Raw genomic sequence first — 15,749 nt, 5'->3', positions numbered from 1 at the left:
GTCTTTATGGACAGCTGCTTTCTATTGCAAGGGAAACACAAAAAGTCTTTGATGTTTCTCAGAAATTTTCCTTGTACTTGGTTATTCCGGTGGGTATGGCTGTATGTCAGCCATCAGGCTGTTGTGCAAGTGGTTATTAGCCCTTCTTTCCATTCACCAGCCCCCCAAACAGTATTTACAAGCTGAAGCTAAAAAATTCACGTAAACCTGAAGCTTGTGTTTTAGTATTCAAAAATAAGAATTACAGAATATATTTGTTTGTGTATCTTTTTTGATACCGATTCACACTGTTATAAGACCAGTGTATTATGGTTAACACAGCCAAATGATGTACCTGAGTATTTAATTTAGAGCAGATCCATTCAGAGCTTTCCAGGAACAAGGGAAAGAATGCTGGTGTGAGTATAACAGGCAGCAAACACCAGTTACTTTTCAAAGGAGTTTTATTTGTATACCAAGCCAGCAAACATTGTAACTCCTTAGTATAGACTTTGCAACATATGTGTTGTTTGGGTTAACACAAGCACTGTAGTTTCTTAAAAATAAGACTCTAGGAATTTGAAGGTAACAAGTAACATTAAGTCGCTGTTGTGCACAAGCTGCAATTTTTATGCTACAATTTTACATGTGAGAAAGAGCGGGAGATTTTGGTTGTGTGTGGCAATTTTTTGAAAGTGATGAATGTCGGCATCATTTCAAAATCAGTTAAAGCTGTGAAAAAGATCTGCTCTTCAGTATTTTCCTGTGGCCCACCTCTGCGTATGGTAGGAGTTTTAAACCCTGTTGTAACACACTAGGCAATACACACAGGTGCAAGTTTCCTTGTCTTTTTTAGGCACCTGCTACGAGTGCTCTTTGGGTGCCTGGGGATGCCGGCAAGTGTGGATGAATCATTTGATTCACGAGGATGAACCCAGATACCATTTTGCGTGGTTTCTTTTGAACTGGGGGATATTTTGTAAGACCTGTAGCCGCTTGATAAATCTCTCTCACTCAAATCCTTACAATAAAGCTGACGAACTGCTGCCCACAGCCGTGGGGAGGGCGGCTGGACTTCCATGACACATCCCATTACACCCTGCAGTGCTGTTTCACCCCTCGGACATTTCCCTCACCCACCGCCCACAACAGCACCTCTTTCTCCCTCCCGAGCCCATTTTGGGCTCAAAACCCAGCTGCAGACGAAAACTGGGGGCTGACAGCCAGGGGAAGGGAGCTGCCCCTGCCCCGTGCCGGCGGCCGGCCGAGGAGCCCCGACATGGCGGCCCTTCCCGCCGCCGAGGGGAGCTGAGGGGCGGCCGGGCTGGGGCCGGCGGCGAAGGGGTGAGGGAGGCGGGCCGCGGGGCTGCACCTGCCGCCGTGCCCGCCCGTCTCCTGTAATCGTAGCTGCTTTTTTTTTTTTTTTTTTTTAATTTTCTAGATCCCTGGGTTTCCTTCTCTTTCGCCATCCCCACCGCGGACCGCGTGTGCCCGTCTCTCGCAAGGCGGACAGCGGGAGGCAGCGGGGAGCCGGTCGGCAGGAGGGGCGGCGGGGAGCTGCGTCCCCCATCTCCCCCCATCTCCCCCCATCTCCCCTCATCTCCCCCCATCTCCGTCTCTCAGCCGGGTGAGTGGCGCCCGGGTGGCCCCTCCAGGTTTTGCTTCGTCCCTTGTGGCCCTAAGGGACGTGGGGTGGCGATGGGGGTCGGGAGGACAGTCCCCACGCAGTGGGGCTGGGGACCCTGCACCCCAAGTGACTGCGGAAAGGTGTGGGGAGTTTGGTGGGCAGCAGCCTGGGATGACCCCTTCACTGGGTGTGGGGACAGGGGAGGCTGCCTGTGGGGTCCGCAGGTATTGCTGCGTGCCTTTCAGGTGGAGGTCTTGGTGCCAGGTGCAGCCCACCCCGCTGTAGGAAACATTTGCAGACCCCTTGTCCTTTGGCCTCTCGGAGCATGTGGTCCTGGGGGGATCCAAAAGGGTGAGGGAAGCGATCTGCTCACTGTCTGGGAGTGTAAAGGTGGGGAATAATGGGCTTTGAAGTCAGGCTGGCAAAGGTTTAACAACATCCAGTGTTGGAAATTGGAAGTTTGACATCGGGAGACTAGAAAGGGAGTGCAGTTTCTTCGAATAACAACGCTCGTTAGACCAGTAATTTCTTCTTTTTTTATTATTCATTAAAAAATAATAAATCAAAAAAGCATCCTTGTTTTAAAGTCATGTCTGTTTTTAACAGTTCTTAGTATGGGGAGGTCATATGGGCTGAGTGTGGGGGGAGACTGGAACAGGTGATGGTGACAACCCCTTATTGCCTGTTGGACACGTAGTCAGGAGAGCTGTGCTGTCTCAGAGAGCACGCTCTTTATAATTCCCTTGTGTTCCCTTTACTCTCCTAACTTTCTTTGTTTTTGCTCAAGTAACACCGATGGCTAGCTTTTGGCTGTATGTTTGTCTGTGTGTTTCCGAGTCAAATTATCCCCCGTGTGCAATTACAGCCAGGGGACTCTGTGCTTGATTTGCAACTACGTGATTCCAGTGAATTTCTGACGATGAGAGTTGTTGCCTGTGGATCTGAGTAAGGTTTGAAGAACACGTTTTGTCAGGCTTGGAGGTATGGTTATGCTTTCCGGACAGTATCAGTGTGCTTAAACATTTTAGGGAACTTAATATGTTAACGTTTCTAAGCTGCCTTTAGCGCTATGTGTACTCTGAAGAGATGCTTATCAGCATGCTTTGACTCTTATACATTTTACGGTAGTTGAATTCCTAAGTTCTTATGGGATGGAGGAATAATTCAATCAAAATTCATTGTGAAAAGCCTTTTTTTTGGATTGGTGCTGCATTTCTAGAGTAGAAATGTAGTAGGAACATACCTAGTAGGTATGAAGGATCTTAATAAGCAGTTCATGGTGTGATGTTGCAGTCATCTTCTTGTTTGCATTATCTACAAAACATGTTCTTCTTACATAATGCTATTTTTTCCAAATCTCCTTATCAGGGAGAGGTGAATTTCCTATCTGATGATTAACTCTGTTAGTAAGATTCAGCTTTGGGGAGGTGAGGAGAAAGGGAATCTGCTGACAGAGTGAAGGCTGAAGTCAGCTGCAGTGCAGGATTGCTGAGTGACTGAGCACGCTGTTTTCCCAGTTCTTTATTGCTGCTGCCTTGCCTACACTTACTCTGCCTTCTTATGAAACTTTCTTGATAGCAGGGATTAACGTATTGATGTGTTATCCCGGAGCCTGGTAAGAAAGCAGAATAGACAAGAATGGCTGGAAGAGTGAACCTTGAAGAACAGCATGGCTCTGGGTCCAAGGGGAGTAGTAAAAGGTGTATGCATAGTAGATATAGGAAGCTGATACAGGTATATTTCTCTTTGGATCCTTAGAGCATTTTTTCCATCTATTTATGCAGGACAACCACATATACATGCAGTGTATGGCAATGAAGCCTTCTGTTCAGAGCAACCTTGCTCTGCAACAGGAAAGATCTGTCTAAGCTTGTATCTTAGGCTGTCCTGGGTTGTGACAAAGTGGCCCAGTTCTGTGGCTTATCTATTTATTTATTTATTCTTACTGTTGTGTGTTGGGATTTTTGTGTCCCTCCCAGTATGCTGAGGCATAGCTGCAGAGCCAATTGTGCAGGAGCTGAATTTGTCTGTGTGTTCTTGGTTGTGTTTTTTTTTCCTTCAGTCTTTACCTTGGCCTGCACTGGAATTTCTTCATAATGCAATTACTGTAATCTGCACCTTTTCATTTTCACTGTAATTCTTCCCTGGGTATGCTTTTTGCATTGCTTAGAAATTTAGAGATGAAACAAAATTCCACAGTGGTTCATACTACGTTCTGCAAATGAGTATTAATAGGAATGTCCTTAAATGAGCTGCTTTTGTTGTTGTTGTTTGTTTGTTTTCTTTATTTAAGAGACTAGCTCTGCACCCTCACTTCAGTGCATCTCTGGAATATTTATATTCTCAGGGGCATCTCTTGCTGTTGACACGTAAGTTCTTGTTTCAGTTGGTCTGTGTCTTGGTTCCAGATGAATTTGCCATAGTTTTTTTTTTTTTTTTTTTTTTTTTTTCTTTTTTGTGTGTGTGTGTGAGAGAGAGAGAAAAATTACCTTTCACTGCAGACTTCTATTGCAAGGAAGACTGCTTTTAGGATTGATTGTATTATGCATTGGGATGACTTGTGATCTGAATGCAACTGAACTTATTAGTATCTCTTCGCTGAGACTCTGCTGGGTTTAGGGTTAGACCAATATCCTTCACCTGTACACCTTATGAATAGTGGAAGCAGCAGTGCATCAGCAGATGAAAGCAAAACATGTCCACAGCATGAACGTACCATTTTTTTTAATGTGTAATGTAGAGATGGAGACAGTGTAAGGATTGTACATAGCACCAATGCGTTTCTATGGCTAGAACAGTGGAGTCGAGCTTGAGGGAATTGCTTTTTGTACATATGGTATTGAACTTCCAGGTTGTTATCTGAATACCATGGAAGCAAATGTCCACGACCATGGGAACGTTGTTTCCAAGGATTCTATTATTTGACAGACTTCAGGGAGAAAGCACTGTTTGAAAGCAAGCCATTTGTCAACCATATTTTTCATTTGCAGTTACTACACGACAGGATTGATTGCTTTTTGAGCAACTGTGTACAAGTTGAAGCTGAGCTTGGTTCCTCATTTCAGGGGCATTTCAGAACTATGGAAGAGGTAGGTCAGATTTAAGAAGAGACACTTAATATCTAAAACCTCATTTCCTTTTCTTGATTTTCTACACAAAATTGCTAGGGCTTGATAGGCTTGGGGGGAAAAAATGGAGGAAAAGGAAATGAATAGTAGTTCTCAGAATATTAAACCTGCTTAAAATAATAAACAGGCTTATGAACTGAAACATGAAAGGTGCTTACAAATGGATGTAACTTCAGAAGGATAAGAGAAGTGTAACTCAAACATACTGTCAATTAAATAAAGATCTGGTGATGAGGTTACCTTCCATTCATGTTAGTGCAGAAATAGTACTAGCTGCATTATGGAGTCTGTTAAGAGGGACGGAAGAGAATGAGTTTTATACGGGGAGAGGTAATATCAGAAATCTCATCTTGTGTAGAGTGATTTAAAAGACATGAATATAATGAAAGTGAGTATTCTTCAAAGCAGTAGGTTCAGAGAATTTTTGGAGATAAATGATAATAATAATAATAAAAAGGCAATATAGCTGGCTTAAGTGTTATGTAACATCGCAGAATGCACTTTTTTTTTCTAGCAGCTTTTTGTACACTGACTGTTGTACCTGGAAATTTTCTCACGGCTGCTAACTATGAAGCCGGTTCCTTGACTTTTGTCATGCTCTGAAGTTAAGGTATAAATATATGCTTCTCTCCAGGAGTATTGCTGTCCCTTCAATCTATAGATGTATTTTAAGTAGGCTTAGGTTATATACTAGTGAGCATGTCTGTTAACTATCGGCAACTTTGTCTAGAGTACAGCCCTCTCCATTGTTGTTACCAGTGTTAGAGGGGGAAAAAAGAAAGAAGCCAAAGCTAAGGTTATAGTGGGAGTGTTGTGTAAACACTGTCTGGTTTTGAAGCTCTCACTCTCAGAAAAATGTGAAAATATGAACAAGGTGGATGTGGTATGGAGGAAAAAACATTAATGCACTGGAGAATAATGATTCACTAGGTGCAACTGAAAACTAACAAGTGAGAAGTATATGCCTTCTTGGTATTTTTTCTGCTCAAAGGCGTACATCCTTCAGTGAAGTGAGTATGGCAGCAAAGAAGGGTGGAGAAGTATGAGTAACCAGTGCAAACACGGGTGTCATCTGGTTTGCGCTGCAGTGAGTAAGGAATGCACTGACAGATGAGGGCGTGACAAGTTCAACATGTGGTGGAGCTGGTATATTCATAGGTACTGTACTTTCGTTGGTAAACATTTGTCTGGTTTCGGCTTTTCAAAGTGAAGAACCTGAATGGAGACCATTTAGGTCAATTTAACTGCACGTTCTACTAATACCCAGGGTGTTGGTTTTGCACAGAAGAAATAACACTCCTCTGGATTTCCTGCTAATCTGAATGCCTTTAGGCAGGGGGTTGTTCTGGTTATGATTGCGATAATCTTTTAGAGCGTTGTTCAAATACTAGCATCTGTAGTAAGCTGCAAGTCAAACCTGATCAGCCCTTTTCTTCATGTTTGAGAAACTGTCTGGTTTGCCAGGAATTTGTAGTTTACCCTGAAGTCACTTTGAATCATGACCTTGCTGATGATATTTCATTTCTGTTACGGAAGGCAGCAAAAACATTTCAGAATGATTTGTGGGAAATGAGTTCTGAAAATCCACATTCTCAAATAAGAATTAAAATACATAATGCAGTAGTTATATATAAAAAATACTTTGAATTGAAATCATGAGCTCAATTCTGATTAATTTTGAGTGTTTTTAATGTTTGTTTTCCACACCATGCTTCCAGCTATAAAAAGACTACGTGTGGAAGTAAAGGCAGTTAAGCATTCAGCTTTGGGCTTGGTGGAGTACTGGTGCATGTAAAAGCCTTCTCACTAACTTAGCAAAGATAGCGCTGATGATTAGATGGCTATGGTAAAACTGTATTTTGAGAAGATGAGGAGAAATAAATGTTCTAAAACATTTGTGCTCATTGTCCGCATCCTCCATCTTCCAGTGAGACTGTAGATGGTTTTAGCTGAGGCACAAGCTTGGGTGCAATCCTGCTTCTGATTTCATCAGTGTTTGTATAGCTCTGTGCCTCTTGTGTGAGGAGAACAAACTCTGTTATGATCTGCATTAACAGTAACAAAACTGTAGCAACAAATCAGCAACAAAGTACTGTGCTGATCACTTCTCAGAGTCCTGTCGCTGTCCCCAGAGAGCAGAGCTCAGCGCCTGCCCCTCTGCTCCCCTCGTGAGGGAGCTGCAGGCCACCATGAGGCCTCCCCTCAGCCTGCTCTGCTCGGGGCTGAGCAAACCAAGGGGCCTCAGCCGCTCTTCATACAGATTCACCATCTTTGTAGCCCTCCTTTGGACACTCTCTAATGGTTTAATGTCCTTTTAATACTGTGGTGCCCCAAACTGCATGCAGTGCTCGAGGTCAGGCCATACCAGCGCAGAACACGCGCTTGTTTTCTCTGTTGTGTGCCTGCTCTCACCGTGAAGGTTCTGGCTTTCAGCCACTGAACCTCCACAGTCAGTCATAAGTTGGCTTCTGAGGAGATTGCTCTGAGTGGGCTTTGTTAATGGATTAATACCATTATTAAACTTCACCTTAAACCTAACACTTTGGTTCAGAGACATGCTAAATGTTTGTAGAATATCACTGTAAAACGTGTAGTAATTTCACAAATACTTCATTAGCCTTCATCATCATACTCCCTTCATACTTCTCCCTTCAGTTGAAAAAGTGTGTTAGAAAAAGCAGTAACTGTTCCTTAACCTTAAATCTGGGCAAGATTCAGGTGATACTGAAAAGGGAGCTATCAGACAATATAGCATCGATCGCAAGTTTTTTTTCTTCATTTGCATCACTAGCGCAGAAAAAAGCAGATCTCAAATTTGAAAACTCCATGAATGAAGAAAAATGAAAGATCTTTAACAGTATGAACTATTTGTTGTGGAATAGTTTATTGTAAATACTGTGCATGGTACACAGGACAATCAAACTGTGCCCTAACACTAGAAGTGATCAGAGCCTAGTTTAGTACTGCTGTCCCCTGACTCAATACAGTTCTTCTGGTTCTGCTTGTAAGTAGACTGCAGCTGGTGTATAAACTTGCACTTACTTGGAACTGCCTTCATTATTGACATTTTCAAAATTTACCCCTTTTGGCCCTCCTGTTCTTGGTAAGAAGAGTTCTTGGTGAAAGATTGAGACTAAGCTGTGATGTTTTTTTCATTGTAGTACTTGAGAGGCAGAATAAGAGGAACAGAATACAATGTCACCATGTGCAAGTCTCAAGTAGTTGTAGATGTGGCTTTTTTTTAATTGGGAATCCAAATGGCAAAATAACTGGTAATAAGACAGGGATCACTAAATGGAGGGGAGCTTCTTGTCTTGTTGCCATCGTTGTTTTTCCAGGGGAGATGCTTTTCACTTACATAAGTGCAAGCTGAAGCCAGAGGAAAAATAATTGTTTTTTCCTTCTTAGCTTTGGAGGGTTTCTGTACATCCTGTCTTCTCTTTACGCCAGGTGAAGATGCTGTGGTAGTTGGCAGAGGATATGCTGGGGACTGTTGCATGCTCTCAGGTGTCTGGCACCTGTGGCTTGCTCCTGGGAGAGAGGAGAGCACAAGTGTGAAATGGGTCAAGACAATGAAATACCCTCAGAAGTTCAACATCAGAGTTTAACTGTAGTCTGCATAGAGTAAAAGCTGGAGATGTGTTCAGGAAGAATAAATGTGTGTATATTCATATAAATATAAAACCCTAAATCACAAACAACATTTATTAGATAACTATGCAAACACATCTTCAGATAGCTTATGCCTGAGGACAGCAACGAAGTCATTCTCAGTTGTTAGTGCATAAATTAAGTGAGGAGACCGAAAGCTTTCTTTTCATTACTGCATATTTTCTTGAGCCTTGCTGTGAATATAAGATCTCCCATTGTTATCTTTCCACTTACTTTTTTTGTTGTTGTTTTGGGAGGAAAATCAAAAGGCCAGTAAATTATAAAAGATTAAATATGTAACAAGGCATTCTTCTTTCAGTAATAAGTTGATATTTGAATAGCATTTTGTGAAGAAAAGCAGTAAAAATACATATACAAGGTCTTAAAAGTGAGTTTGTTGGGTTTCCTGGAGACAAGCAATTTGGGCACTCTTTTATGCCATTGTAAAAGGTTTTCCTTTACTGGTATAACCCAATATGCATTCCCAAATAGCAATCTTTAGGAAAAATACAAGCAGCAGGGTTATGCAACATCACGTCTCGAGGGGCAGGGGAGGGAATAAGTAGGCAGCCACTGACAATTAGCAGTCTGTGCTTTGTGGTTTAGAAGGAGTTTTGTTCTACCTCCCGGTGTGTTTGTCCCTTTGGTTTTGAAGGACCTAGTATACCCGAGCAGCTTGTGGTTTGATTTCAAAGCTACACAGCACAAAGACAGAAACTAGTTCTGTTGAGAGACAATCTGAAAATAGCAGTGGAAAATATGGCTGGGGTTAATGCATTCTCCCTGTTGTGTGATATTCTCCATTTACCAGGGAATATGGAAAATGCAAAGAGAAAACAGGCCTCATGCATGACTCCCTAAAGATAAGGAGAAATCTTTCTACTGGTCAGAGGTGACGTTCAAGCAATTGTTTCTGAACTTGCCAGTTGCCAATTATTGTACTGTGGAAGTTTCTGTCATTAAACAAAGGGTGCGCGATCAAATTATTTGCAATGACTGTTAATACACTACAAGTTTTCTGTTATCTGAGGAATCTCACAGTTTTGATCCACCTTATTTATTCCTGCTGCATCTCCTGCTAACACCTGTTGGTGTTTTGATGATATCAATTCTAAAACGGTGTAGTACAGCATGATTTTGGCTTCCTGCCTGTGGGCTTTGTTGTGCTACAGTGGTATGATCTCCAGTCACAGAGACTCACTTCTCCAACTGGTTTGGTTTAAAACCCTGTCACATAAATATAAATGCAAGAACAGCATGAGACAATGTACAGGAACAGTAGAGCCGTCGTGATGTTCTAGTGAAATTTTGTACTTTACTTGACGTCCAGGATTATTTCTCTAGAAATAAACTGAAGTTTTACCAATTACTCTTTTTATAAATGGTTTATTCCTTCATGCATATGGACACGTGTGCATGCCTCTGCACATCTGGAAAACTTTTGGAGGCTGGTGGAAGAACTGTCAGCTCTCACATTCTTCTACTGAAACCTAAGTTATATGAAATTGAGATGTGTGTGTTTATGGAGGCAGATTTTAATGACAAGCTTGAAAATTAAAGTAGGCTTTTACAAGGTTTGTGGTATTTCTGGATTAGAATAAAATCTATACTGAAGCCCCTAAACATGCGTTTGAATAAGTTTTATTCTAGGTTGAATTTGATCAGAATGACAGTTGTAATGTTGAATGAAACTGGAGTAAAATAATTGCCTCAAGCTCAAACAAAATCAAAACTTTTCCCATTTCTAAAGCGACAAGAGTCACTCTTCCAACCCGTGACAGAATAGTTCTTCACTCTTGTGTTCCAGTGGAATACTAAGGACAGAATGACTTCTGTACCTAAACACTGTTATACCTTCACTTCTCTAAAAGACTACACAGAAAAATGGTGATTTTTTTTTTTTTTTTTTTTTTTAAACAAGGGGTTGTGGTTTGGGGGGGGGACAGGAGGGTAGTGGTTACCCACTTCCTGGAGGAGGGCAGTCAGCCAAGCTGAAAACAGCCCAATGGTATTTTAGGCTTACAAACATTAACCATGATATTTTGCGCAGAGATTTCATGACCCGTGCTAGTGCAGTTCTTTTATGATCTCTTAAAGCAAAACATGAAAACACTTGCACTGGGTCAAGATAAAAAGGTCCAGAGAGGCTGGCACTTCTGTTGAAAGGATGGAAGAAATGGGGCAAATACGGAATAATGCCTTTATTTCCACATACTCCCAACAATTTTCTTGTTGAAACACTGCCCCTGTGTTTCCTTATTCAAGTTTGCATCTCAACCACTGCAATTTATAGACCTGATAACAGTGAAAATTAAGACAAGCTTTCTAAGTTCAGTAAAACTTCTTAAGTGGAGTTGTTTCTATATTTAATCAGCCCAGGGCAGACCACAATCTAAGGTTTATGTGCCTCTCTATCAATCTACTCATTTAATTAACTTTTAAATCATTTACAGTTTTGAGACTTAGACAAGACTTTTTTTTTTTCTTTTTTTTTTTTTTTTTCAAATGAATTACTCCGTTTGATACATAGTATCTCTTCTTTTTGATAACAAAATAGTTTCAGCTATTCAAAAACTTCATTTTCATTGTGTAAGTGCAGACAGAAATGATTATGGAAAAGTGCTCAAAAGATCCTCACTTCTTGTTTGGGTGAGAAGAGAGGTTATTAGGTGGTCTGAATGTATTCTAGGTGGCATAAATAACAATGCTTATAGATGAGGATGCGCAGGATGTCTTACACTTAGGGTGTTTTCTCATTCTGTATTTTTCTGTTCCCTCCAAATCAGTCTAAATTTGACCCTTGAAAATTGTCTGTCTTCATGTTATTGGTCACTCTAGCAAGTCTTTATCAAATTTGTATGAGCTATGTCTTCCTTCACAAGTTTAAAATTTTATTTTAATTAGATACATTTTAACATCTTCCACAATAAAATATTTCATGAAAGAAAATATTCCCTCTCCTGTTCAAGCTTGAAGTCCCAGCCTACAACTTTTATATGAATTAGTGGGAATGAAGATTGCTTCTACTTTGTCACAGATGTAATAATGTGATTTTCTTTTTCTAGCTCTTCTCAGGAAATTTGGCTGTAGATTGTCCTCAGACCTCAACTTGAGTGCCATGGAAAATTTCGTCCCTGATAGGTAACCTGGCAAGGCTGATAGAAAAGCAACCTTTTACGATGGAAAGAACCGTTAGTTTGCAATGGGGAGGCTTCCTGGTCCACTGAAATTCATAGGCAAGTCGAGAAAGAAGGGACCTGATTTGGCACAGAAAATAAATGGGGGACTTCAGTTTGAAACAATGTGTATATTTCAGTGAAAAGTCTGGTAGATTCATCATGTCAGGGAGCCTGGCATCCCTGCGTATATTTTGCCTTCTGAAATGATAGAAGGGGTTGTTCCTGTATAGCTAGGAGCTGGAGTAAGAAGAACCAGGAGATCTGCTGTGCATTACTGATGGTGAAGACAGTCTCACCTCAGTGCCTGTCTGCTGTTCCTCTCTGGGATTATCACTGTTCATGTTCTTACAGGGTGATAGAGGTTGTCATGAGCAGGGGTAAACTGATCCCTTACATGACAATGTCTCAAGATTTATGGTGTTTGAGGGTAATTTACATGAAAATTAGTTGTAAGGCTGGCACTTATTTTAAAAGTCTCTATAATAAATTACGAAGCAGACAAAAATTGATTTAAGTGTTAGAGAGCCACATAACATTAAAACTGTCTTATCCTTAAATGCCTTTAAATGAATTGTAGGGCTGCTTTGCCTGCTACTGCAGGAGAGAATATTTAAAATTGATGAAAACTTCAGAGAGCTCTATATGAGCAGACAAATTGATGGCTGAATTTCGAGAATAGTCTCATGTGATATTATAGATGTAAATGCACGTAAGATGAGCGCTTTGTATTCCCCAGCATTCTCTTGAATTTGATGGCCCCAGTCCTACTTATCCAATTCTGCAGCAGAACGAAAGATGAGTGGTGCTGAGTAATCTGTGCCTAGCAATTAGACGGTCGATTAATCCTGATTTCTCATCTGCCTCCCCACACTGGAGGGTATCTTCCAGGCTCTGAAAGCATCCATCTACTTCTGCTGTCTTTGCCTCCACAGTAGGTCATGAGTAATCTTCTTGGTTTGTCACAGCAGTAAGGTCCGCCGCCCAGTACACCTGGGGACGGTGGATTCATTATTAAACTAACTCTAGTCCACACCTAGAGACCTGGAAATGTAACTGTCCCTCTCCTGATTTGTCTTCATGGGTAGAGCTTCCCTGTTTGCAAACATTTGGACTGTGTATAAGCAGTTAAGTTTGGTTTCTGTTTAAACAGAGTATTTTACAGTAGCCTGGCTTACTCCCTTCACTAACAAGGAGGAGAACATCCCATGGGTGAGCCTTGTGATGGATGCTTCCAGTGCACGTCAGGTTGCTTGGAAGTATTTGCTCACCTGTGGACGGCACATCCTCATGGGGGAACACCAGCAGAGATGCCGAGTTATGGGGCAGCACTGTAGTTTTTATCCTCCCTTATCATCTCATCAGCCAGGTGTGTGATAAACTGTTCAGCTATGTTGGTTCAGGAGCTCACAGATCAGGGGAAAGCACTTGTGCTACTGTGATGAAGACACGACAAGAAGGAAGCCTACAACGGGGGCTGAATGAACCTTAACAGATGAGATTTGACAGGTCTACATTGCTAGTAATAAGAATTCCCTTCCAAAAAAAAAGGAGGTCACTTGTATAAAGAAGAAACTTAATTTCTTTTTTTGTGGTAGTTTGTCACATCTATATTCAAGCTGTACTGTATGGAGGAATTTTGACTGATTGACTGACCAAGCCTAGCATAGGAAACTCCCTGATGGTGTTCTGGATTTCCATTAACATAATAGGCTGTGTTTTGGGGTAACTTTTTGTCCTGATGCAAGTGAAACTAAGCAAATAAGCGATTCCTGAAGGTTTTCTGTAGTGCCCATAGCCCGTTTTAGCAGTAGGACATTAAAATCTTACTGTAGCACGAAAAAGATAGAATTACATCAGTACCACTCTTTTTATTTTTCTTTGAATGACTTTGATGAGCTACCAGGCAGTTGATTGAACTGCGTTATATCGATGCACTCAATCTTTCTATGTACTGCCGGCAAAGTTGAGTGATGCAGTAGGGAGACCATCCAGCCATTTTGCTCTGACTAGTGATCATTACCATCATGCAATAAATGTATCTGTGTATGAGTTTACCAAATGTACTGGGTAAAATGGATAAAATATCAAAGTTCATCATGTCTTGGTCATGAAATTCAATGATGTAAAAATAGATTTATTTCCTAGGAAATTACATTTTCAATCTGTGTTACTTTTCTCTTCCCTCTGCTGTACACCGAAGAAAGGGTTTGAACTCTAATTTAAAAAAGTTTAAGCTGAATTAGTGTTGTTTAATGCTGTGGTGTTCCCAGCTTGAACACCACAGGTTTCCCTACGGCAGGAAACCTTACTGAGGATGTTCCGTGCAAACAGCTCTGCGTGCTGCGGGCCCTCTGCAAATGTTTGAATTCATACTGTGTTTGACCTATGGGCTGGCATCACCGCGCTGCAGAGGTGCCTGATCAAACAGGCTGCTGTACAATACTGGGCTCAATTAGAAAGCTTTTCCATCTGCTATTCCATGGGATTTTGAAATGTGCAGTGCTTCCATTTCTGAAGGGAATGTTACTAGTGCAGTTAGTTCCCCTGTAAGTCCAGAAAGGAAGGTGTGGGGAGATGAGGGTTGGCCTCTTCTCACAGGTAACTAGTGATAGGACAAGGGGGAATGGCCTCAAGTTGCACCACACAAGGTTTAGGTTGGAAATGAGGAGACATTTCTTCTCAGAAAGAGCGGTCAGACATTGGAATGGGTTGCCCAAGGGAGGTGGTGGCATCACTGTCCCTGGGGGTGTTCAAGGAAAGGTTGGACGTGGTGCTTAGGGACGTGGTTTAGTGGGTGACATGGGTAGTAGGGGGTGGTTGGACCAGATGATCTTGGAGGTCTCTTCCAACCTTAATGATTCCATGATTCTATGATTCTACTAACGATGTTGTCTTTGGATAATGTTTTAAGCCAGTATTTTAGTCCTGAATTACCACTGCAGAAAACATGAAGGTTTACAAAAGGGATCAAACTAGCCTCTTGTTGTTACATTTGGTCTGGAGTTTTTTAGGTTATTCTTGAAGCCATTGAGAAGAAAAAGTTCACAAATCTTTTACCAAGTATAATTCCCTCAAAAGCTGGTTAATTGGAGGGGAGGGTGTTTTATGCTCCTGATACATTTTCAGTAGTCTGAGGTGTTTCTTTACCGGGCTGTCTCTTTCATTGAGTAGATCATTTGGTGAAGATAAAGCTCCATTGTTTGTTAGCTTCTGGTTGTGTTTCCTGCTTTCGAACACTGGTTTGAAATCGTAATGACCATTATTAGCTGGGTTTTACTATGGCCCTGATAAATATTTGCTCTAACTTTATTTTGACTTGATTTGGCTTTTGTATCCTTTTTACAGGCTTGTGATGGGGTGGAAGCTTTTTCTGTGAAGTGCAAAAAGTATTTTATACTTCAGAGCCTGACATTCAAAGGCGCTGGGAGTCCCTGTGTTTATTTAAAATAATATGGGACTGTGGATGCTCAGTATACCTGAAAAATCAGGCTCTTTGTGACCGGAATGTCCAGCCATTGGGATGCATTGGGTTACGGAATTGTCTCTTCCTTTCTTTTCCTTTCTTTCCCTTCTCTTTTCCCTTCTCATGTTGCAGATGTTATCAAGTTAAAGAATTTTGCTTTTCTGTGGAAAAGTACCTTTTGTGGTTGTGTGTTTTAAAAACTTAATGCTCAAAGTGAGCAGAATGAAAAAAATGCATATGCTTTTAAGGTGTTAAACAGCTAAAAGTCTGACGTTGGACCAAAGGTAGTGTCTGACATCTCATGGCTTAGGGTTTCTTGTTTAGGAATTCCAGGAATAGCATTCGTAGTTGGGCAATTGTTTTAAATTTTGTGCATATACAAGCTTAGTTGCTTAGAGTTGGACTGCTGCTGGTATTCCCAAGTGGTAAAGGCAGGAGTTGTTATAGCTTATTAATTTGGGATGGCAAGAAATTGTTTGTCAAGACGTCTTTTTTGTTTGCCTTCACTCTGCTTTCTGGAAAGGTTACTTTAAGGGGCTTTGCTTAAAGAGGAAAAGGTGTGTTTGAACACACTGATTTGCAATAATGATTTTGGAAAAAAAAAAAAAAGTAGTAAAAACTCAAAATTACGCATTTCCTATTTATCTGTGGAAGCTTGCTCTTCTGTTATAAATTAAGACTTTCAGTCTTGACAGGTTCTTCCTCTACAGCCTCTGAGAGGA

The 15,749-nt window shown here is 41.3% G+C and overlaps 1 protein-coding gene across 1 annotated transcript in view; it reads left to right on the top strand.

Moving 5' to 3' along the window:
* The first annotated feature begins 1,569 nt into the window (after window positions 1-1,569).
* SYTL5 (synaptotagmin like 5) overlaps window positions 1,570-15,749 on the top strand; it is an 82,607-nt gene continuing 68,427 nt past the window's right edge. The window contains exon 1 of the mRNA XM_032199621.1: window positions 1,570-1,606. The gene's annotated coding sequence lies outside the window, so the exon portion shown is untranslated. The remainder of the gene's footprint in view (window positions 1,607-15,749) is intronic.

This window comes from Aythya fuligula, chromosome 1 (genome assembly GCF_009819795.1).
Source record: "Aythya fuligula isolate bAytFul2 chromosome 1, bAytFul2.pri, whole genome shotgun sequence".
Taxonomy (NCBI): Eukaryota; Metazoa; Chordata; class Aves; order Anseriformes; family Anatidae; genus Aythya; species Aythya fuligula.
Note: the sequence above shows the minus strand (reverse complement) of the source record. Positions and strands in the feature narration are given on the sequence as shown.